We start from the raw sequence: 24,299 nt of genomic DNA, 5'->3' as shown, positions 1-24,299 counted from the left end.
CAGCCAGTCAGGAGCTGCCAGAGACGCCAGCCAGTCAGGAGCTGCCAGAGACGCCAGCCAGTCAGGAGCTGCCAGAGACGCCAGCCAGTCAGGAGCTGCCCTCCAGTCAGGAGCTGCCCTCCAGTCATGAGCTGCCCTCCAGTCATGAGCTGCCCTCCAGTCATGAGCTGCCCTCCAGTCATGAGCTGCCCTCCAGTCATGAGCTGCCCTCCAGTCATGAGCTGCCCTCCAGTCATGAGCTGCCCTCCAGTCATGAGCTGCCACTCTGTCCGGAGCTGCCCTCCAGTCATGAGCTGCCCTCCAGTCATGAGCTGCCACTCTGTCCGGAGCTGCCACTCAGTCCGGAGCTGCCACTCAGTCTGGAGCTGCCACTCAGTCCGGAGCTGCCACTCAGTCCGGAGCTGCCACTCAGTCCGGAGCTGCCACTAGTCCGGAGTTGTCCCTCTGTCCTGAGCTACCTCTCTGTCCTGGGCTACCTCTCTGTCCTGAGCTACCTCTTTGTCCTGAACTACCTCTCTGTCCTGAGTTGTCTCCTCTATTGTAGAGGGGAGTTGGTGAAGGTTCCTGGACCATGGTCGGGGGCGAGGGTCGCCACTCAAGGGACGCTAAGGAGGTGGACAAAGACAATGGTGGAGTGGTGCCCTCGTCCACCGCCGGAGCCGCCACCGCGGACAGATGCCCACCCAGACCCTCCCCTTGAGTTTTAGGGGTGCGCCCGGAGTTCGCACCTTGAGGGGGGTTCTGTCACGTTCCTGACCTGTTTTCTGTTGTTTTGTATGTGTTTAGTTGGTCAGGACGTGAGCTGGGTGGGAATTCTATGTTGTGTGTCTAGTTTGTTTGTTTCTATGTCAGCCTAGTGTGGGTTCTCAATCAGAGACAGATGGTAGTCGTTGTCTCTGATTGAGACTCATATATAGGAGGCTTGTTTTGTGTTGGGATTTTGTGGGTGTTTGTTTCCTGTCTCTGTGATTGTCTGCACCAGATAGGTCTGTCTCGGTTTCTGCACATTTTGTTATTTTGTATGTTGTTTGTAGTGTTTCACTTGTTATTTTATTAAACATGTTGAACACTAGCCGCGCTGCACTTTGGTCCAATCCTTGCTACTCCTCTTCGGATGAAGAGATGGAAGAATCCCGTTACAGCCATGACATCAGTATCTGGAATTTTCCAAGCTGTTTAAAGGCACAGTCAACTTAGTGTATGTAAACTTCTGAACCACTGGAATTGTGATACAGTGAAATAATCTGTCTGTAAACAATTGTTGGAAAAATAACTCGTGTCATGCACAAAGTAGATGTCCTTACTGACTTGCCAAAACTATAGTTTGTTAACAAGAAATTTGTGGAGTGGTTGAAAAACTAGTTTTAATGACTCTAACCTAAGTGTATGTAAACTTCTGACTTCAAGTGTAGCTAGCTACATCTATTGGCTTTTATGTTTTCCTGTCGTGGGTCATGTGCAGTAGCCTGTATCTTACATGTATTCGATAACAGCACAATCATTTGGTCTTGTTTGGGCTTGGGCTCATTAAATGTATTTAATGTATGGCTCATCAGGCTTAGGAAGAATCAGGCTTGAATTTTCGATCAAAGCTCTAATCAAATCCAGACATAGGCCCATTTATATGCTTTATAATGCTTTTGAAGGACACTTCTGGTTTTGGCGGGAAATAGCCGGTTACCCGGGAAAAAGTGATTTATTCTCCGGGGGGTCAGAAGTGTCAGAAGAGTGGATGTAATTGGACATTATCTTCAATCAAAAATGGAGGGAGAAAAAAATTCCAGTAGCTAGCTGCATGAGTGAGAATGTGGACTTTGCCAGCAGACTACTAACGCTAATGGACGTGAGTGAAACATAAATACTTTGATATGAGCTTGGGATGAGCAGCAATGCAGTCATTTACATAACTGACAATTGGTGGAAATGGGAACAAGGCTGAACCTGTATTACATAGCCAGTGGGCTAAATGACAAGCCGGTGGAAAATAGCAGTTTTTCTACACTGCATCGGCGAGGATGCGATGGAGATCTACAACATGATGGAGATTCCATATGCTGATCCACAGGACAAGAAAATGGCAGAGGTGAGCAAGCGCTTGAAAAATATTGTGCACCACGGAGGAATGCTGTTGGAGAGATCCGTTTTAGGAACACAAGTTCAATGAAAAGCAGGTATTGACACGTTTATAACCGAACTGAGGCTGAGAGCACGCAACTGTGAGTTCAGAGACATTGAGGATCTAATGCTAAAGGAGACAATTGTGTTTAGCATCACAGACAGTGTTAGCAGAAAAATGTACCAAGTCATTCAAATTAAAAGAGACTGAGACTGTATTCATATCCCATGGAGGCACCTGCATAAAACCAAAGGGCGTAATGACATTGTAAGTGCACACTGCACAAACAAGCTAAAGGTCTATGTTACAGCTGCATCTGACTACTAGGCAGAGAGGTCTGTGTACAGCTTGACCTCATCAGAAAAGTTGAAACAGTTGCACACCGCAGTCCGCAAGCGCTACGCATCTGTGTTCAAAGGACTATGTGAGTTTCCAGGCCAGCACCACATCTACATTGATTCAAAAGTCTCTCCCGTTGTTCATGGATGTAGGAAAATCCCATATGCTGTGCTTGACAGGCTGAAAGAGACATTGGACAACCAAGAGCAGAAGGGTGTGGTCAGCAAAGTAACAAAACCAAAAGCGTGGGTGAGCAGTCTAGTCATAACTGAAAAGAAAGATGTCTCTGTTAGGGTATGCTTGGACCCTAAGGACCTGACTACGTCCATACAGCATCAACACTTCTCCATACCCACGCCAGAGGATGTGCAATGCAAACCAACAAGCAATAAGGTCTTCACTATTCTAGATGAGAAGGATGTGTATTGGCAAATCAAGTTGGATGCGGAATCAGCCGCTCTCTGCACATTCAATAACCCATAGGGGAGGTAACAGTTTAATCGCTTATCCTATGGCAAAAAAAAGTGCCAGCGAGGGTATTTCAGCAGATTAACTCAGATCGTTTTTTAAAGAAGAGCATGACCGCATTCTACAGCAGGCAATGGACAGAGCCATCCGTCTGAATGTGAAGTTCAATGATGACAAGATACAGTGCATGGTGAGTGAAGTGAAATACATGGGGCACATCATCAGCACAGATGGGGTTTAAGCAAGGTGTCAGCAATCACAAAGATGCCCCCACTAGAAGACAGAACATATCTACAGAGGCTACTGGGCATGACACGTTTCCTAACCCAGTATATCCCAGATGAAGCCACTCAGAATCTTCTTCAGGAAGGACATGGCATGGCAGTAGCACCCAGAACAACAAGCAGCACTGGAAATTGAAAAAAACCCATCTCCACTGCATGTGCCACTGCTGAAATTCTTCAACCCACAGGAAGATATTGAAATCAAGTGCATTGACAAACTGAAAACTCCAAGAACACGACAAACTGAAAACTATAAATAGCTCTCTTCAAGCCGTTTCATTATAACAAATTTCTAGGCCTAATCAGCAGGTAGACCTATGAACAATAGCCTAAATAACTAATGTGTAATAAATAGCCTAGAGATAATGACCATGGCTGAAGCCCACTATAGCCTTCCACCTTATAATGCCTAAAATGATGGTTTCGCAATGCTCGAAATTACACAGGATGCACTGTCGGGTTGTAGAGCGCTCGCTCCTGCGCATCTATCTTTCCGCCATTTCTCACTGAGCTGAAGTATGTTGGTCTACATTCTAGGGCTGTTTATACCCTACGGAGAGTAGCGTAGTGTCGCAATGTCGTTTTTCGTCACAAAAGGGGCGGCTACCTGTAGTATCTTCTGACATTCGATGTACTCCTGTGCAACATTACGTTTGTAACGCGCCATATCATTCATTGCGTAGCAGTGTTGTGTAGGCAGTTCAACTTGCTTGATTCCTTGATCTGATCTATACCCACTGGGCAAGGGAATTTCGTATCTGATTATTTCACATGGCTATGTGGGAAGCTAATCAACTTCCAAATCACCTCAACTTCAAGATTGCTGTCTTGGTTTAGCTTGCCATTCAATAAAAAGCCTATCAAAAATGTATGCAGTCAACTACTGTAAATGCAAATGACTAAAATGTAAATGTAACATTTTCCATTGATAACCAAATATAATCTCTGTGACTGTTCAAACAATAAACCAAACAACAGTGTAGCCTTATTAGAATGCCCCCAAAATGTATTTTGTTTAGAAGTAATAACTACCTGATTGACTACCTAAAAACAGCCCCATGCCATGTGCTTTTTCTCTGAGCAAAAATGATGGCATTCTATTTTTAGCTGATATGGGAGAGAATACATTCAAGTAGCATATTATACTGGGATAGTGTTATAGGTTACACTGGCAAGTGAAGAATATTTGCCGGGCCATATGATTCAATTATAAATCAGATTATCTCACACGTGGGAAGCTAAAAGGCCAGCTTGCTTGCTGTTTTTAGCCAGATAGCTAGCAAACTGCTAGCGGCATAGCCTACAGCCAACTGGCAGGCAACCGGCAGGCACACAAGATAATGTAAAACAAACCTAAACTTTCATTACATGTAGCCATTATTCAAATATGCAGTTGGTTTTCATTTAAATAAGCTAACAGTGGTGATGATGTTTTAAATGTGATTCTTCTTTGCTTTTACCACAAATGGGAAGAGAACAACAAGAAAATCTCTGCTATCGCCACCTTGTGTATGTTGATATTCGGAGGATTAGGAACACATGGGCCTGCGAGGGTATCATGTTACAAAAGGTGCGTGTTGCTCCAAAAAAATCGGACTCTACCCAAGAGCACGCATGCACGTAGATCTACGCACACTAACCCAGGCTGCCTCAAGAGGGAATTTGATGGAAGCCTTCATGAACGAACAGCTACTGTGTTGAATACATACTGGTACAAGAGTCAACGAGAGTCTACATTTTCATTTTTATTATTTAAAAAACCTTTATTTAACTAGGCATAGTTCATAACGTGTATAGGGCAATAACAGCACATTGCATTTATCCCATTCTAACGTTGAACGTCTTGGTACATTTATCGACATATCTTGTGTCACTTCCTGATCTGTTTCACCTGTCCTTGTGCTTGTCTCCACCCTCCTCCAGGTGTCGCCCATCTTCCCCATTATCCCCTGTTTATTTATACCTGTGTTTTCTGTCTGTCTGTGCCAGTTCGTCTTGTTTGCCAAGTCAACCAGCGGTTGTCACTTAGCTCCTGGTTTTTCCTAGTCCGGATCCGGATCCACGGCCTCCCGGTGGACATGGTCTCCGACCAGGGTCATCAGTTCTCTTCTTTCTGCACCCTTATTGGGTCGTCGGCCAGCCTGTCATCCGGATTCCATCCCCAATCCAACGGCCAGTAGGAGTGAGCCAACCATGACCTGGAAACAACCTTAAGATGCCTCGTCTCGACCAACCCCACTACCTGGAGCCGACAACTGGTCTGGGTGGAGTATGCCCGGAACACTCTTCCCTGTTGGGCCACGGGACTCTCCCCTTTCGAGTGCTCCATGAGGTATCAGAGTTTTTGGACTCTGCCCTGGCTATGAACTCTTGCCTGTCCCTGACCTGCCTTTTGGCTACCCCTTGGATTATAATAAATATCAGAGCTCAAACCATCTGCCTCCTGTGTCTGCATCTGGGTCTCACCTTGTGTCGTTATAATCTTGTACAATTTTAGGAGCTAGCATTAGTTCACTGGAGATGGATCTAAAAATAGCCTGTTTTTGTAATAAACTTATTCAAATTGGCTAGGCTGGAATGGAGGAGTAGGACTACTGTAGACTAGTAGCTTATATCGTCTACATAATAAGCTACACTCACTCCCCTGGCATGCACCATATAGGAAAATATACTTTATAAAAAGCCTGAGTTCAGGCTTATGTTTATGAGAGAGCTCAGCCGTTCAAATGTTTGTAATGACTCATCATCCATTAGCAGTAGTGTATAAATAAAATGTGGCCCTACTGTATGTATGCCTACTTTACAGTTTTCTTCAGTTCACAGCTCAATATATCACCACAATAATTAAATATGATCACTTCTGTTTTACGTTTCAAAAGAACTCTACTGTATATTAATCAATTACTGAAGTTAATGTGAGAAGAAAAATCATTATATTACATTCCACTCCCATTCAATCTATTCTATTATTTAGTTATATAATTAGTTCCTGTGTTTGTTTCCCTATTTCAGGTGTTGTTTGATGTCACTGTGACAGGCCATGAGGTTGGCAGGATTGTGATTGGCCTGTTTGAAGACCTTCTTCCACTGATTGTGAATACCTTTGTGGGTCTTGCACCAGGGGAGGTAGGCCACTGTACGCTGTCCGTGTAAAAGTTGTTATTGTGGTGTGAGTAAACAAGACAGGAAAGCATCAGAATACCAATTATCCATCCATAGATCATAGGTCTATGATCATGGCTGTTTAGAGAAAACCGAACCATGGATTACAGTTTCTCCTGGCCCATAGATTACAGTTTATCCTTCAGTGTGAGGAACCATCTAACACAAGTTGTAAAATCCTGAACTTCCCATTTAACTGTTGACATGATGTTGTTCTTAAAGTGTAGACTGAACATAGCATCTAAAGTAGCCTATATTCTGACACAACTGCATATCTCTTGCACATTTGCAAATGGATAGGTGATACAGTCATGTGAATTTCCAAAATCATTGTCTTTGCAGAAAGGTTATGGTTACAAAGGAAGTAAGTTTCATCGGGCAATCAAGGACTTCATGATCCAAGGCGGTGACTTCACAGCTGGAGATGGGACTGGAGGTAAGAAAGATCACATAGAGTTTGACCTGTCTTAGACATTTGATCTCATGTTGAACGTTGACTTCCAGCTGGAGATGCGATTGGAGGTAAGAAAGATCACATAGAATTTGACCTGTCTTAGACATTTGATCTTATAGTGAATGTTGGGAATAGTATATCAACAAAGCAGAGAAGGTGGTTACGTACACTCCCCCAAAGTTCTCAGTGGGCCCATCCCAGAGGGCACCTATTCCCTATATTGTGCACTACGTTTGAACAGAACCCATAGTCTCCAGTCCCAGTCTCTTCATCCGTCCCTACACAGTCCCTAAATGCTGTTTCCTCATTTGTTGCCACAGGTAGAAGCATTTACGCAACCAATTTGCTGATGAGAACTTCAAGCTGAAGCAACTGGGAGCAGTTGGGCCAGTATTGCCAACACGGGCCCAGACACCAACGGCTCCTAGTTCTTTTTATCACTGCGGCCAGGGCTCCTAGGCTGGACGGGAAGGCACGTGGTGTTTGGGAAGATGCTGGAGGTTATGGTAAGTGGAGGCAAACAATTTGTTTTTAGAGTTTGAACATTTTTTGTGGCCACTGACATTGGAAAATAATTTGTCACTCACACATACATACACATGAATGCACGCACGCACGCACGCACGCACGCACGCACACAGTGGTACAATGAATCGCTAGTATATATTCTAATCTTCTCTTTTCAGTCTGTGGTTCACACCATCGAGCTCCAAGACACAAATGACCGAAACCTGCCCTATACAGTGTGTCATTGTCAACAGTGGGAAGACTGAAGTCAAAAAGCCATTTATTGTGGAGGTGGAGGGTTGGGAAGGTTATCACTACACTTTCACTAGAGAAATATTATGCAGTTGTTGTTTATGTTTATTTATTACTAGAGCATATCCGTGGCTCTCTAATGAGTATACTAACTATTAACAAAATAAATACTTAATTCGTGAGAAAATGTAATTTATAATGAATATGTTAAAACTGTTGGGCGTAATTTGTTGTTTGTTCTACACGAATTGTCAAATGATCAGTAAGTCATTTGCACTATTCACTCAGCACTTTGTCATGCTAAGCTGAAACAACTTTTTTCTCTCACATTGTTGATACAAATAAACAATGTCTGCAATACTTCACACATTATCACATACTGTATGCTATGCATCAAATGTCATCACAGCAGCTGTATGTCGTTAAATGCATTTGAATGTGTTAATAAGGTCCCCTTTGTGAATAAAGTATGTTGCGTTGTTATGGTCATAACATTTTTATTTTCTCTATGAGATATCACATTTTCAGGATTAATCAGGAAAATGTAATAGTTAGCAGGCTGCAAAATTATGAATATAAAAAATTATTGTGCACAATTGCATTAGGCAATGTTCCTATTAGGTCCCTTTGAGGGTTCAGTGAGACGGTATCCCACTGACGTTCAGAGAACGTTCTAGGAACATTAAAACCTCAGGACCATAAGAGGACATCCTTTGTCCCTGGAACAAAACAGGAACTAGACAAGAACCGCCAGGGGACCATGACACAACAACCAAATAACATTCTAAAAATACTTCCTCAAAGATGTCCCTGGAACAAACCGGGAACAAACCGGGAACCTCCAGGGCACCATGACACAACATCCTGACCACTTTAGGAAACCATTTCATGACATTCTGGGGATGTCTTAACGGCACATTTTTGTTAGCAGGGCAGTAAGCAGCGTGATGGTCCCAAGGGAACGTTCTCTGGTGGACCTACATGTAGTTCCCTGTAAGTTATTGTAGCGGACATGAGTTACTCATGGTTGCTCAAGGTCATGTGATTGGTAACCCCACCTGTGACTTCAAAATCAGTGTCGGCCCTCAGACCAAAAGGGAAATCCTCTTGGTCTTTTGGTTAAGATGTTGGTTTCTCACAAGGTGGACCAGGGTTCATATCACACATGTTACATTAACAGGAAGTCATTGAGGACCATGTTAGGACATTTGTAAGATGTTCTCAAAACATTTGTTTTGCCAGTTGTCAGGACGTCACATGATGGTCCCAGATGTCCCAAACCATTATAATTAAAGTAATGAAATGTTATGGGGCTTTTAAGATAAGTGGTATGCTTTTCAACTAAAATAGTGTACAAATCTTTAATCAAAGACAATATGATTACATTTGACATAATCACTTAGTACTGACCTTTCATTGTGACCACCCTGGGATATGAAATCACAACCTTTGAATTTGGATTACGCTGATCTTTCTGCTGCGCCACAAAGTCTGTAGCATTTTCAGAAGTCACCTACACGTGCATTACCTACAGTGCATTCGGAAAGTATTCAGACCCCTTGATGTTTTCCACATTTGGTTACGTTACAGCCTTATTCTAAAAATGTTTTTATTTTTAATTCTCAACAATCTACACACAATACCTTTTAATGACAAAAAAAACAGGGTTCAAATCCAGGCTCTGGCTGGGCCACTCAAGAACATGCCTCAAAGTCACTCCTGCATTGTCTTGGCTGTGTGGTTAGGGTCGTTGTCCTGTTGGAAGGTGAACCGTCACCCCAGTCTGAGGTCCTGAGCGCTCTGGGGCAGGTTTTCATCATTCAACTCTCTGTACTTTGCTCCATTCATCTTTCCCTCAATACTGACTAGTCTCCCAGTCCCTGCCGCTGAAAAACATCCCAATATCATGATGCTGCCACCATCATGCTTCACCGTAGGGATGGTGCCAGGTTTCCTCCAGACGTGACGCTTGGCATTCAGGCCAAAGAGTTCAATCTTGGTTTCATCAGACCAGAGAATCTTGTTTCTCACGATTTGAGAGTCCTTTAGGGGGCTTTTGGCAAACTCCAATGTGCCTTTTACTGAGGAGTGTCTTCCATCTGGCCACTTTACCATAAAGGCCTGATTGCTGCAGAGATGGTTGTCCTTCTGGAAAGTTCTCACATCTATACAGAGGAACTCTGGAGCTCTGTCAGAGTGACCATCAGGTTCCTGGTCACCTCCCTGACCAAGGCTCTTCTCTCCCAGTTGCTCAGTTTGGCCAGGTGGCCAGCTCTAGGAAGATTATTGGCGGTTCCAAACTTCTTCCATTTAAGAATGATGGAGGCCACTGTTCTTGGGGACCTTCAATGTTAACATACATTTTTTGGTACCCTTCCCCAGATCTGTACCTCGACACAATCCTGTCTCGGGGGTTAATGGACAATTCCTTCGACCTCATGGCTTGGTTTTTGCTCTGACATTCACTGTCAACTGTGGGACCTTATATAGACAGGTGTGTGCCTTTCCAAATCATATCCAATCAATTGAATCTACCACAGGTGGACCACAATTGTAGAAACATCTCAAGGATCCTAAATGGAAACAGGATGCATCTGAGCTCAATTTTGAGTGTCATAGTAAAGGGTTTGAATACTTATGTAAATAAGGTATTTCTGTTTTTTATTTTTAATAAATTAGCAAAAACATTCTGAAAACCTGTTTTCATTTTGTCATCATGGTGTATTGTGTGTAGATTGATGAGTATTAAAAAAAAATCATTTTTCGAATAAAGCTGTAATTTAACAAAAAGTAGAAAAAGTCTGAATACTTTCCGAATGCACTGTATAACACATCTCTGCACTAAGCAAAATAGTGACATCTGCACTTGTATTTTAGTTATAAATTAATGTGACTATTCTCTTCATCATTGATTTCATTTACTTATTTACAGAGTTTTCCATATAGTGGTCTAATGTTGGTGACACATTTTATTCTGTTTCAATGTTACTCCTGAATCACTATGAAAAATACAATTGTTTTTCTTGAGTGTATCTTGATGGCCTCGGCAACAGTAACAAGGGGTATAGCTTTTTGGGGGGTAGAACGTATCTTTGCAACCATCAGGTGACGTTCTCGGAACAAAACCTCCAGGGACTATGACAGAACGTTCTAAGAGCATCCTATAAACATCCTTGGGGGTGTCCCGGAACAAACCGGGTACTAAACAAAAACATCCAGGAGACAATCACAGAACATTCCAAGAGCATCCTATAAACGCCACCCTGGAACAAACCGCGTACACTCTTAGAAAAAAAGGAACCCAAAAGGCTTAGTCAGTTGTCCACATAGGAGAACCCTTTGAAGAACAATTTTTTGTTCCAGGTAGAACGTTTTTGGTTCCAGGTATAACCCTTTTGGGTTCCATATAGAACCCTTTCCACAGAGGGTTCTACCTGGAACCAAAAAGGGTTCTTCTACAGTTGAAAAACCCTTTTGGAATCCTTTTTTCTAAGCGTGTACTCGACAAAAACTTCCAAGGGACCATGACAGATCGTTCTAAGAACGTCCTATAAACATCCTTGGGGAAGTTCCCGGAAACAAACCGGAACCTAGACAAAAACCTTCACAAGACCATGACACAACGTTCTGAGAATTGTCCTTCGGGATATCCCTTCAACAAACCGGGGACTAGATAAAACCTCTACAGGACCATGACACACCATTCCGAAAACATCTTAAAACTGTCCCTGGGGATGTCCCGGGAACAACCTGGGAACTAGACAAAATGTACATAGAACAATGGCACAATGTCATGTCGACTTCATTTCGAGATGTTCCGGGGACGTCCTAATGACTAATTTCTGTTTGCATGGAATTCATATATGTATCAGAAACAGTCCATCCAATCATATCATATCATGAATTATTGCAATGCAGTAAAAGTAAAGGAAAGTGTCAGCAAGGGCATTTTCTACAATAAAATGCTATTGTTAGAATTTCTGTATTTGTACGGGTTGTTATTTTCTTCTCTATGGACCTGTCTCAAGTGGTTTTAGTATGTGTTCTAGTGTTTGTTTGCATTGGTATTTTTCCAACCTCAAGATAATTACTGGTCATCAATGAATACAATGGGAATGGGTTGTTCTGCCTTGAAGAAATACTGCAGTATATCAATGAGTCGCTAGGGGACAAATCCATTCATGGGCTAAATATGGTATGTATGAAATAATACATTCTGGGGGGCCAGTAGAAAACCCAGACATTTGAAATGAATGGTCAAGTGCAAGTGTTGGGGTTGACAGGTGATTTGCGTAAGTTGACAACACTGTGAACTAATGAGAACACAGTGTGATATGTTTTCTTCACTCCCATGTCTCCACACTGCCAGGGCTAGAGGAAGAAAACAGCCATGGACACAAAGGTCAGAGCAAGAGGATACATCTCATGAGAACACCATGGAACGCACGCACACGCACACACACACACACGCACACACACACACGCACACGCACACGCACACGCACACACACACACACACACACACACACACACACACACACACACACACACACACACACACACACACACACACACACACACACACACACACACACACACACACACACACACACACAACGTCTGTATTCTCCATCTCCCTCCATCTTTCCACTCCAGCTGAAATGAAAAGTTACCATTCCTGAACGCATGGTATCTTCATATGCAATGACTTCTACCTGTATACAATGGCCTCAACACAACAGTGCATCTACATTGAAAACTGTTCCAGTGTATTTTTCTGTACTTCACTCCAGGTAGTCATATACATGATGTGTGTAGTGTATCTGTAGTCTGAACCATATCTCAGTGGTTGGGCATGTAATGAGAGGTCTGACCATGCAGCGTGTCCACAAGAGTGGAAAATAGTCCAGTTCGGTAACTGGGTAAGAGCAGTCCAGAGCTGGTTGGGAATATATGAGAGGATCAATGGAAGATGGGCTAAAAGTTGGCTCTCTGTCCATTGCAGGGCTTGGAGAGGCTGTGAAGGGATGACAGGCTTCATTAGCAACAATACTGGGCAGCATGCAGTGCTCCCACAGGACCCTCAGTGCAGGATGATGGGACAGTACGCTAGAAAGGTCAAGCGCAGACAAATCAGCATCGCAGAATGAAAGCCTGATAGAACCATAAAACCATACAGACCAGTGCAACTTTCTGCCCGCAAATACATGGCCTATCAATTATACAGATCTACTTCGTATCTTTTAATCAAGATAGTTAGGAATTACAGTACTGTATACTCTCATGTGAAATGTTCACCCCCTGCTCAAATGAAACCAAATAGTGATATCTGATTATATTGTTAATGTGTGGATTTCACATGCCACAGAATTAAAAACACAACTGGTTTTGTAGGCTATACTGTAAAGCAGAGAAATGTACAGTATGAATGTGTCTATTATAAGATTATGCCGGGGCCAGATAATCACTGTCATATTCCACAGTCTTCATTCTCGTAAAGCTTATACAAGGCAATACAACTATACTCATATACTATACACATTAGTTTTCACTAACATGTCCCTTCTGTATAACAGTGACATAGAGTTCCTGTGAAAGGCCCTCATGGCTAGGTTTCATTTCACTGCGTTGTCAAGCATTGAATAAACTCACTGAGAGTGGGCTATTGAAAAGCTTTTTTTTATGTCCCTCTACTGATTTCTGACAGTGAAATCATTTACAGATCTCTTCTCAGTGTCAGCCATATTGACTTCTTAGTAATGACAGTGTCTCACCCTGTTATACACTGACAATTATCACCAACCGCTCCTAGTCCACCAGGCTACAATTATGCTCTGTATTATCATATTGACACTTCTGACAGCCTTTTGACAGCACTATCAGATAGTATGAAGAGTTACTGTGGCAGAGCTATAAGCATCAGTAAGTACACTTTGAGCAATTAAATTAAGCAAAATTGCAGGTCGTTGTCCAAAGCAAGGGAAAATATTTTGACAAGATTCAAAACACCTTTCTGGTGATTCCAGAGCCATCATTTTGTCCACTTTTGTATCCGCTCTACCACTCCCCATTGTTCTGCAATGCTAAGTTATCAAACCTAAATAATGGCTCACTAACTCTCCTGGTTCATACATGGACTACTTTCTATGTGTTTTTAAGATTATGCAAATGTATCGTTGAACTATCACTTCAACATATATTGATTTGAAAACATACTTGTGGTTAAAAAGTGTTTAAAACCCTGTGAGTATAAGCATTTCAGCCCCGTTTCCATTAGCTTTCAGTTCACACTGAGAATGTGGCGGAACATACACATAAAATCATTACGTTTCCATCTCTTTAAATTGTGAGTAGGACACCAGGTGGACGGCATTGACAGCCTCTCAGGTTCTCTCAGCACCTTACCACCATGTTCACCAATTGTCTGGATTTTTCTCTTTCCACAGTTAAAATTTGGTCACAAATTTACAAAAGGGACTTGTTCTCTCTTGACCCCAGCGAGGTACCATCACTCGGTGGAAAACATTGTGAAAATATCAAAGGCAAGCGAACTCGACAGGGGAGAGGTATAAACAGCCTAATGATTTCCCCTGAGTTTCTGCCTAGGAGCAGTGTCACAGAAAGCAGCATAAATGGTGACATATCCTCACTTAGGCTCTCGGGGAAATCGAACACTGACACTCCCTTTTCAACTTGGGCTTCCTCATCAGCCAATTACCGCAGTAACGGAAGAGCGCACTCACATCTTGGGACGAGAGAGCCACTAACCTTCTGAGATTATGACTGTGTACAATGCCAAACAGGCCACACTGCACAGACTTCAGGGCCACCATGCCCTGAGGAGCTATTTAGAAATGAATAGAGGATTCTTCACAGCAGCTCCAGATCACACCTCCATGTAATAGGGCTTTTTTGCCAGCTGCCAGACAGAACAAATACCCACAACCTTTTCCCCCCACTCTCCAATGGATGGGAATACATGAACAAACAAAAATATGTATTTGAAAAATTCTTCCTGTTTACTAAAAACTTGAATATCTTTTGGAAAAAACTGAGTTTATGGAGGAAGATGGAGGAAAAAAGTTAGGCGGACGATCACTGCAATGTTTAATCATTAAGACGAAAGGTTGGCGCGGGAGCCATTGTGTTAAATTTATGCATCGCGCCACATTTATCATAAGCTGGATTCCAGGCTCAGAATGCAGAAAAGAAAAGCTGCTTAATAAATCAGGAGATACTGAGCTGTAAGTGCTTTCCACTTGAAAGCATTGAGAGAGTAGAGGTTCTCTTCTCCACACCACCACTCACCACTTCACTGATAACCTGTGGGTACAGTGCATGTGTAAACTATCTCAGTGCGTAACAGATCACTGATAACCGTGCACAAATAAAACAACAGCAAAGCATTCATAACATCTAAAGTATCCACAGCAATTCTATTACTATTAAAGGTGAATAAATTATGAACAGCTTCTGCATAATCTTATATGGAGTACATAGGGCATTTTTTCTCAGACCAAATTAACTCCTGCTATATTTTATTTTGGTCCTAACCAGAGACGTATAAGGTTCTAAAAAGGTTTTAACACAACAGCATTTGTTGAACACACTGAAACAACCAGTTTATAACAGCCAACTACTAGGACTGAGAATATTCTCTGCATCCTCACCAGAATGGTGCTGCTGCTATTTTCCGGCAGTATTTGTCTCACTAATGTTTCTTCTCTGCAGTCATACACTGTGTGGCCTGTGCTTGGAGTAAGGAGCCCTCCGCTCCCTCTGAAACTAATTAACTGGGAAGGCAAGGAGGGGAGTGCAGGGAGAAGCGAAGGGCTGGGAGAGGAGTGACGATGAGACACAGAGGGCTGCGGGTGAGCTCTCTCTCAACCCTGGAAGCCCACTCAGCCGAGAGACAATGGATACTCCACCGTGTCCAACTTATCTGAGCATCAAGGCCTCATTACAGCCATATCATTAGAGGATCATTTCCATTTACACTGCTTTTGCCCCCAGATTGCCAATGGAAGCTGGTCAATATTCAGATTTAATTGAAACAATACATACTGTATGTTCATAGTTTAGTATGTATTTGATATTACATTAGTGAAGGAGACCACTTTGGAATAGTGTCACGCCCTGGCCTTAGTATTCTTTGTTTTCTTTATTATTTTAGTTAGGTCAGGGTGTGACATGGGGAATGTTTATGTTTTGTTGGTTTTGGGTGTTTATATGGTAAAGGGGTTATGGGATGTAGTATATGGTTTTGTGTTGAGTGTAGATGTCTAGCGTTGTCTATGTATGTTTAGTTATCTAGGAGAGTCTATGGTTACCTGAATGAGTTCCCAATTAGAGACAGCTGATTTCGGTTGTCTCTGATTGGGAGCCTTATTTAGGGTAGCCATAGGCTCTCATTGGTTGTGGGTAATTGTCTATGTTAAACGTTTGTAGCTTGTGTGTGCACGACGTTAGTAGCTTCACGGTCGTTTTCTTGTTTTGTATAGTGTGTCAGTGTTTTGTTTTGTTTTTGCCTTCTTCATAATAAAAGGAAGATGGCTTATTTTCCAACTGCTGCGTTTTGGTCCGTCAATCCCCCACACGATCGTGACAAATAGGTCCATATTTCATCGACTGGATTAAAATATTGTACAACTATCAGAAAAATCTGTCATAACTGATGGATTACATATGCAATTTATTTTTGTAGCATGGAGGAAGTAGACAAAGATGTTCATTATCTCTGCTGTTATTTGCTCTTTTTTTTAAAACTTAGCTAATATTCCATTATAGTGGTTAGTCTCAGCTCAAACTCCAGTGGATTATGCACTGTCCAGGCATTATTAGAATGGTAAAAGGTGGAGTTACCATCTAGTAGGCTCGTGACGAGCTATGGAGCTGGGGATGGGGGTGAGGATGGGCTAAAACTGTGAAGGTTCAGGCTAAAGTTTGGGTTAGGGTTAGAACAGAAAAAAGAAAGTGCCTAGCACCAGGATTGAACCCGCGATGTTCGGAGCCGTAACTCGCGTACAGTAGCCCCTAACCTAGGGATGGGCTAAACCTGGGGAGGGGCTCGCGTAGCCCCTAACCATAAACTGCAAGTTATGGCTCTGAACATCACGGGTTCAATCACTCTGATTTAATGCCTAAACTTAACCCTAGTGCCGAAACTTAATCCAAACTTTAACAACTACTCTGAATTAATGCCTAAACTTAACCGTCGAGGTTGGTAAACATGGGCTGAACCTGGGGAGGGGCTCGTGTAGCCCCTAACCATAAACTGCAAGTTATGGCTCTGAACATCACGGGTTCAATCACTCTGATTTAATGCCTAAACTTAACCCTCGAGGTTAGTAAACAGACCGCAACAAACGCCGTAATTAAAACGGCAACACACTCAGTTATGACAACTCTTTCAGTTTGCCTTAGAGGTTGCGTTGCGTAGTTCCATGGTGATATTATCATGGCAACATTTTAATTTCCGCTGTGGGTTGTGTGTGATGGCCCTCTGGTACCCAATGTCAATGGGGAAGGAGGAAGGCAGGCCAAAGTAATTGTGATTTCACACACCTGTCTCTTCCTGGCCACGTATATCGTTTTTCTAATGAAAACTTAGTGCGAAATAGTGAACTTCCCCCCTGTTGTTTCCCTTTGTTTAGCTGGCTGTAGCCTATGGGAGGATATCAGTGGGGATGGAGGGGCCCAGTATTGGTGCCCGCCCAGCCCAGCCTGCCCCCCACTCGCCTGCAGGCCTCAGATCAATAACAGCTGAATGCCATCTGCTTGGGGCAGCAGAATGCCACCAGAGGTCCACGCCATGCATCTTCCCCTATTGAAAGGTTATTTTTATGCGAGTAAACAATTCATCCTCTGGCCGCATGCTTGATGCTCGTTTACCGCGCCCGATCAATACATTATGCAAAACGGAGGGGGGGGGGGGGGAATTTAATCCTAAGAGCAAACCTGACGCCCAGGTGATGGCAAATCGATTCCCCCGACCACTAAACTCTGACATACGGTCAGGGTGTTTTATAGCCGGAGATGCAAATTATGCTCAACTCTCCTCCAAATGTTGAAAATGTTTTGTCATTCCGAACATGCCTTAAACCTGCAAACAATGTAGACCAACGTGGAGAAGATCAAGATGTATTGCATTTCATAGAGATACGCCACAGACAAAGAGCAGAGTGGTAATGTTCAGGTATTACAAAAAAAAAAAAAAAAAAAAAAATGGTCCCCTTTGGAATGAACTTCTCTATCTCACCTTTGCTTTAGCAGTTCCATGGGCCAGTGGCACCATTCTGCTGTCTGTCTGGTGGTGCTTTAATCCCTGCAGGGTTACAGTGGAGGGGGTTTAGTAAAGAAACAAGCGAGTGAGCGGCATGACGAGATGATGCGTGTGTTTGGGGGCATCATCGCTGTGATCTTGCCTGTCTGACACACAACACAGGCGTCGAGGGAGACAGATATTTCCAGCACACGCTCTGCTGGCCACACTGAACCTGTTACAGCTCCACAGGGGATTGTTCGCCTCTTATTAGATTTTCTACAGCACAGCCATTAGTGATAAATGTACTGGTGTATTCACTGTCAAGTTAATCAATGCTGCCAAAGTTTTGTTGACCTAACAGCAATCTATAAAGCAAACCGGCTCTTTTTTCTCCCCCACTATGACAACTCTGTCCACCACGGGGTCTAAACAAGGCTGATTCCCCTTCAAAGGGGGTAGTGCAGTTTGAAGTACTGTCTACAAATTGAAATACTGTCTTTAAAAGCACCCAATTGCTGTGACGCCTCGCCTGTCCAAGAAATTGTTTAAAAACCAGGGTCACTCAAATAGATCCAGTTTGATGGTTAAAACACTGGCAAATCGATAACTTCACAGATGATAGAACGTTGTCAAGTAAGAGAAAAAAAATCATGCAATTGTCTTGACAACCAACTCCTTATTTCCAGCGGCGATAGCTGTTAAAAAGGAAAGGCGTTAGGTCAGGGGGTAGGCAGAATGGAGTATAGAGTAGAAATAAGACCTTGTTCTCCAGTCTCCATTGTAACCCACTGGGCACAAACTGGTTGAATCAATGTTGTTTCATTGTAATTTATCAACGTATTGTGACGTGGAATCAACGTGAAAAATACAATTGATTTGTTAACTGTTGTTTAGAGGGTGACATTTCAACCACTAGATTATGTCATCATGGTAACCAAATGTCAACATCAACAAACATTGTATACAATATGTTGAATTTGTAGCTTTAAAACAACGTCAGATTTTCAACAGTATATCCACTATCAGAAAAAAAACCAATAGGCCGGGCAGCACCTCCTACTGGTGAATCGATCTAGCTAGAGCTACCCTCTGGTTTCCCATCCAAGGTTTTAATGAAGCTCAGCCATAGTATTTGTCTCTGACTATTACCAATGTGCTATCGTGAGAATGATTGTTGAGAGATCTCCACTTAAAAACTAAATAGATTCACCGTTTCTATAGAAGTAATTCCAAAGGGTAGGGTTAACAGAGCAAATTAAATGTAACTATACTTTATTAATCATCAATGATGCTATTTGAGCAAAAACTGGTTAAATCAATGTTGTTTCCACGTCATTTCAACAAAACAAATCAATCTGATGACGTTGAATCAACATGGAAAACTGATTGGATTTTCAAAAAGCCATCAACGTAGGGGAATTTCATATTTTTTTCACCAGACTATTAACCTAAATCCAATGATATGGTGAAATGTTTTGTTGATTTCACATTCAATTCCCGTTAGTTGACAACTCCAAACAACAACCAAATGTAAATCAAAACTAGACATTGAACTGACGTCTGTGCCCAGTGGGTAGCACTTGCAAAGTCATCAACGGCAATTGTTTGAATTCCTCCCAGAATTCAACTGAAAATAGACAATACAATAGGCTAGGGTTTCCAGCACTGCTTGATTTCAAATTGAATGATATTTAGTGATATTGACTTGTGTTTGGTTGTCAACGCAACCAAATGTCAACATTTGAAGGAGATGTATCTTCTGCTTGGATAGTTCATACGTGCCACTTACTTAGCATGGCTTTAATTCCAGTTTGGCTACAAATTCATAATTGATATGTTTGATTCAGGTCTCCATCTCAACCAAAAAATCTATGTAAAAGAATAGGAATAAATCAAATCAAACTTTATTTAAATTGCATTTAAAGTTTGATTTGATTTAGTCCTATTCTTTAACTGAGATATAATATATATATATAGTATATTATACTTTTATGTAATCATATAAAACGTGCATGTTCAAGATAGCATGCAAAGGTCATGCCAGGTCTGTGGAGATCTTTACAATTGCTGTAATAATCTTGCAGAATCTCAAACTGCATTTATCACTTGCAACATGTAGGCTGATTTTAATGTCATCTCAACTTCGATCCAGGTCATTTGGTTCTGCTATTAGATGAAGAACAGTGATAACACATTAATCTGTTGTATAAATAAACAAATGATCTGACATTGTATTCCCATTTGAACTGCTGGGCTTTTAAATGGTTGAAAGCGTAGTGATAGACACTTGTTTGACAACTAAACCAAAAATCAAACATTGTTCTTCCATTGGAATTTTGTTGTGCTTTATTATAATTATTTTTTACTTGTAGCCCTTTTTCTCCCCAATTGGTAGTTACAATCTTGTCCCATCGCCGCAACTCCCCTACGGACACGGGAGAGGCGAAGGTCAAGAGCCATGCACCCTCCGAAACACGACCTTGCCAAGCCGCACTGCTTCTTGACACACTGCTCACTTAACCCGGATGCCAGCCACACCAATGTCAGCTTGCAGGCGCCCGGCCCACCACAAGGAGTCGCTAGAGTGCATTGGGACAAAAAAATACCGGTCAGCCAAACCCTTCTCTAACCCAGACAACACTGGGCCAATTGTGCACCACCTCTTTGGTCACGACACAGTCTGGGATCAAACCCAGGGCTGTAGTGATGCCTCAAGCATTGCAATGCAGTGCCTTAGAACACCACTCGGGAGGCTTTGTTGTGGTTTTAGATGCTTGAACATATAGTGATAACACATTGGAAATTCAACTAACTTTTTGCTGTCTTTTTGAGTGGGTGAATATAGGTTGTAATCTCATTGATCAACGTCTCAACCGAATATTACCCAATTACTCACGTTGAAATGGCGTAGTGTGCGCTGTGGGAAGGCCAGCCAGGTCACCTGTGATATAAGTCAGTATTCGACGTCCATCCATGTCTGAGGATGTCAGGAGAGGACGTGGAAACCGGCCACAAGGAGCAACAGTGAGCGCTGTTATCGTCAAGTAGGTTTCGGTTTTGTTAGGGCATTGTGGACTGGGATGGGCATCTGCCTCTGATTCTAAAGGTTGCAAGTTCAAATCCAGCAATAGAAAGTTATTTTTGTTTTAAGCCTATCCCAAACTTTAACCGTTGCCTTAAAAAATGGAAGTTAATGCCTAAGAATTAGAGTTAAGGCCTGAACTTAATCTTAACTTTGAAATAGGACGATGGGAACAACTTCGAAATTTTAAGTTTTAGAAACATTGATTAACGTCTAATTTTGACGTGAGACTGTGCGAGCACCTTCCAAAGCAATAATAGATTTCTCTCATGGTCATTCTGTTACTTGTATAAACATTTAAATAACCTCTCTGTATAAATTGTGAGGGAGAGCTGACAATATTTGTGATTTTTGTTCTGTATTTTTGCCCTTAGTGAGAAATATAATCTCTGTGCAATCACAGATAATTAGTTATGGCTGGTCTGCAGTGAAGCCTTGCTCCGCTTTCCTTGCCGGTGAGGCCCGGGTTGATAGGGGGCGCAGAGAGGCACAATTACTCTGGAGAAAAGAGAGACCACTATAACCTGGCTGGAGAATACTGATTAACCTTTTTCACGCTGTTGACAAATGAATTGGATCAACGGTGTAAGACTGCATTTATCACGGACCTATCTGCACTTAGGCCCCCATTCAGCAGAGGAAAAATAAAAACGTTCTGCTAATAAACCCAACTAGCATGCCACAACGCATTACACTGTCATAGACCTCCCAGTGTCGCATCGATCTTCTTTGATCGCCCACAGAAAACCAGCAGACTGCTGTATTGACCAAACACATTACAGAATGTTGAATTATTACTGCATTTGTTACCAACATAGCTAGATATTAAACATTCAATACAGTATGTATACCATACTGTATATCATTTAAAATGTCCTGTGTCTATACTGTACTATAGAGTAGGCCTATAGTTTGTGTGAAACATGACTGTTTTCGGTGGTTTCTAAGATAGCACTTGATATACATTCTCGGAGGCTGTAACTGTATTGTAAATTGAGCGTAAAAAATAGTTGGATGTTTTCTATATTACCATGTGGTCAGCAGGACTAGCTATGATATGTTTATTTATTTTTATTATGCACTCGTGGGAAATGTCTTAGTATTAGTTGCAACTATCATTCCAAAGCTACTGAATGAGCCTGAGAATCTGTCCTTCTTTCCCACACAAAGGTGGCTTTCTGTGGCAGGTTACAGTGCCATTTGCATTTAAGTGTACACTCTATTGACCTTCAGTTGCAGTGTCCTGACTGCATGCCATTAATGTGTTTCAGGCTGTGATGTGTTCACTCAGCAGATGTAGCACAGAGGGTCAATTAACCATGCTTGCTAATTGCACATCCATTCAGCACCCTTTCCCTTTGCCATTCTGCTTGCTTTACAAATTAAGAACAAGTGGGAGGGTGGCGTTAATTTGGTCTCTCTAATGAGTCATCTAGAGGAAATAGGCTCTGCAAATGATGATACAACTCTCACCGAACAATGTCCTGCAACCCTCATCCATTTCCCCCTTTATTAACTAGATTTGTTTTCAGGCTTTCTGGCCGGTTTGAAAGTAACAGGCCACCCGGTAACGAGAACAAAGCTTTCCCTCCTCCTTGTCTGCACTCTGGAATAATTTCAGAATAGCAGGCGAATCAAGAAGAAGAAGGAATTATTTTTCTTTATTAAGTGACCCGGGTCCCTTGGGGGACAAAACAAAGCAAACAATTAATCTTTTCCTATTGGTTCTGTGTTGGGGCAGCTGTGGCGCTTGGATCAAGGCGGCCCGTACCTCTGGCAGGCCAGGCAGAGTAATTAGACTTGGCCTGGGAATAAATGGACTCGACTGAGCGGCCATGCTCTGCAGAGATTTTACGTCCAACAGCGAGCTTACCCTTCTAATAACATCACCCTAGCAACCATCAGTGAAAATGACCAATCAACAAGTGCATAATCAAGCAGGGCTGGCCATATTAGATGCGGCAAGCTTTGGACAATTTTTTCTGGAGAACATTACATTAATTGCTACAAGTAACAAAGTGTTTAATAAGATAAAAGCAAGCCCCCCTGTTCACAGTTGGCTTGGCAGCAAAAACCTCCTCTGGTTCAGAACAAAGACTCCTGTGGTTCAGTGACCCAAAATATCAATACAAGTGTTGGGCAATACTAGTCAAATGGACTGCTGTTTTGCATATACCGTATGTCCCAAAATGTTGTTTAATTTTTGATGAACTGAAGAAAAAAAATGATCTAGTTTTTCATTCTTTCTTACTCTTCAATCGTTTTCCAATATCTGTTTTGGATCCCAACAAATAGTGGGATACCTGTAGGATTGTACACAGAGAGGATTCAAATGATGAAACTGGACAGGTACATTGGAATTTATACTGAACAAAAATATAAAGCGGTTTGCTGATGTCAATGTTGTGAACAGCGTGCCCCGTGGTTGCGGTGGAGTTATGGTATGGGCAGGCATAAGCTACGAACAATGAACACAATTGATTTTATTGATGGCAATTTGAATGCACAGAGATACCGTGACGAGATCCTGAGGCCCATTGTCGTGCCATTCATTCACAGTCACCTCATGTTTCAGCATAATGCACAGCCCCATGTCGCAAGGATCTGTACACAAATCTTGGAAGCTGAAAATGTCCCAGTTCTTCCATGGCCTGCATACTCACCAGACATGCACCCATTGAGCATGTTTGGGATGCTCTGGAATAACGTGTACGACAGCGTGCTATAGTTCCCGCCAATATCCGGAAACTTCGCACAGCCATTGAAGAGGAGTGGGACAACATTACACAGGCCACAATCAACAGCCTGATCATCTCTATGCAAAGGTGATTTGTTGCGCTGAATGAGGCAAATGGTGGTCACACCAGATACTGACTGGTTTTCTGATCCACGTCTTTTTTAAAGGTATGTATATCTGTATTCCCAGTCATGTGAAATCAGTAGATTAGGGCCTAATTTATTTATTTAAACTGATTTCCTTATATGAACTGTAACTCAGTAAAATCTTTGAAATTGTTGCATGTTACATTTATATTTTTGTTCAGTATAATTTCACTTTTCTCCTTGTCAATTGCAAGTACAGTATATAGGGCCATGGCAACTATAGTTTCACAGCCCATTGACAAATAATAGTCCAGTCTGTGTTGTCCTACATTCCGGGCCTGCCCGCTCTCCAAAACCTGTGGACTCGGGAGAGGGAGAGAGCCTGGGCCTGATAGAAACAGTGATGGATTTCAGTTATTAGCAGATCAAAAAGATGGATGGTGCTCTGCTTCTTCCAATCAACATCATCATCTAGATCTATTTAAAGATAGTGGGTGTGCTAATCAACTTATTTAAGCCTGTGATAATATCAGGCAGAATAATCTTCT

The 24,299-nt window shown here is 42.2% G+C and overlaps 1 pseudogene; it reads left to right on the top strand.

Annotated features, from left to right (window-relative positions):
- The first annotated feature begins 2,020 nt into the window (after nucleotides 1–2,020).
- On the top strand, nucleotides 2,021–8,028 carry LOC129852890 (peptidyl-prolyl cis-trans isomerase C-like; annotated as a pseudogene).
- Nucleotides 8,029–24,299: the final 16,271 nt, after the last annotated feature.

The sequence above is a fragment of the Salvelinus fontinalis genome, chromosome 4, assembly GCF_029448725.1.
Source record: "Salvelinus fontinalis isolate EN_2023a chromosome 4, ASM2944872v1, whole genome shotgun sequence".
NCBI classification, from domain to species: Eukaryota; Metazoa; Chordata; class Actinopteri; order Salmoniformes; family Salmonidae; genus Salvelinus; species Salvelinus fontinalis.
The sequence above is the reverse complement of the archived record's forward strand: the minus strand, read 5'-3'. Positions and strand labels throughout refer to the sequence as shown.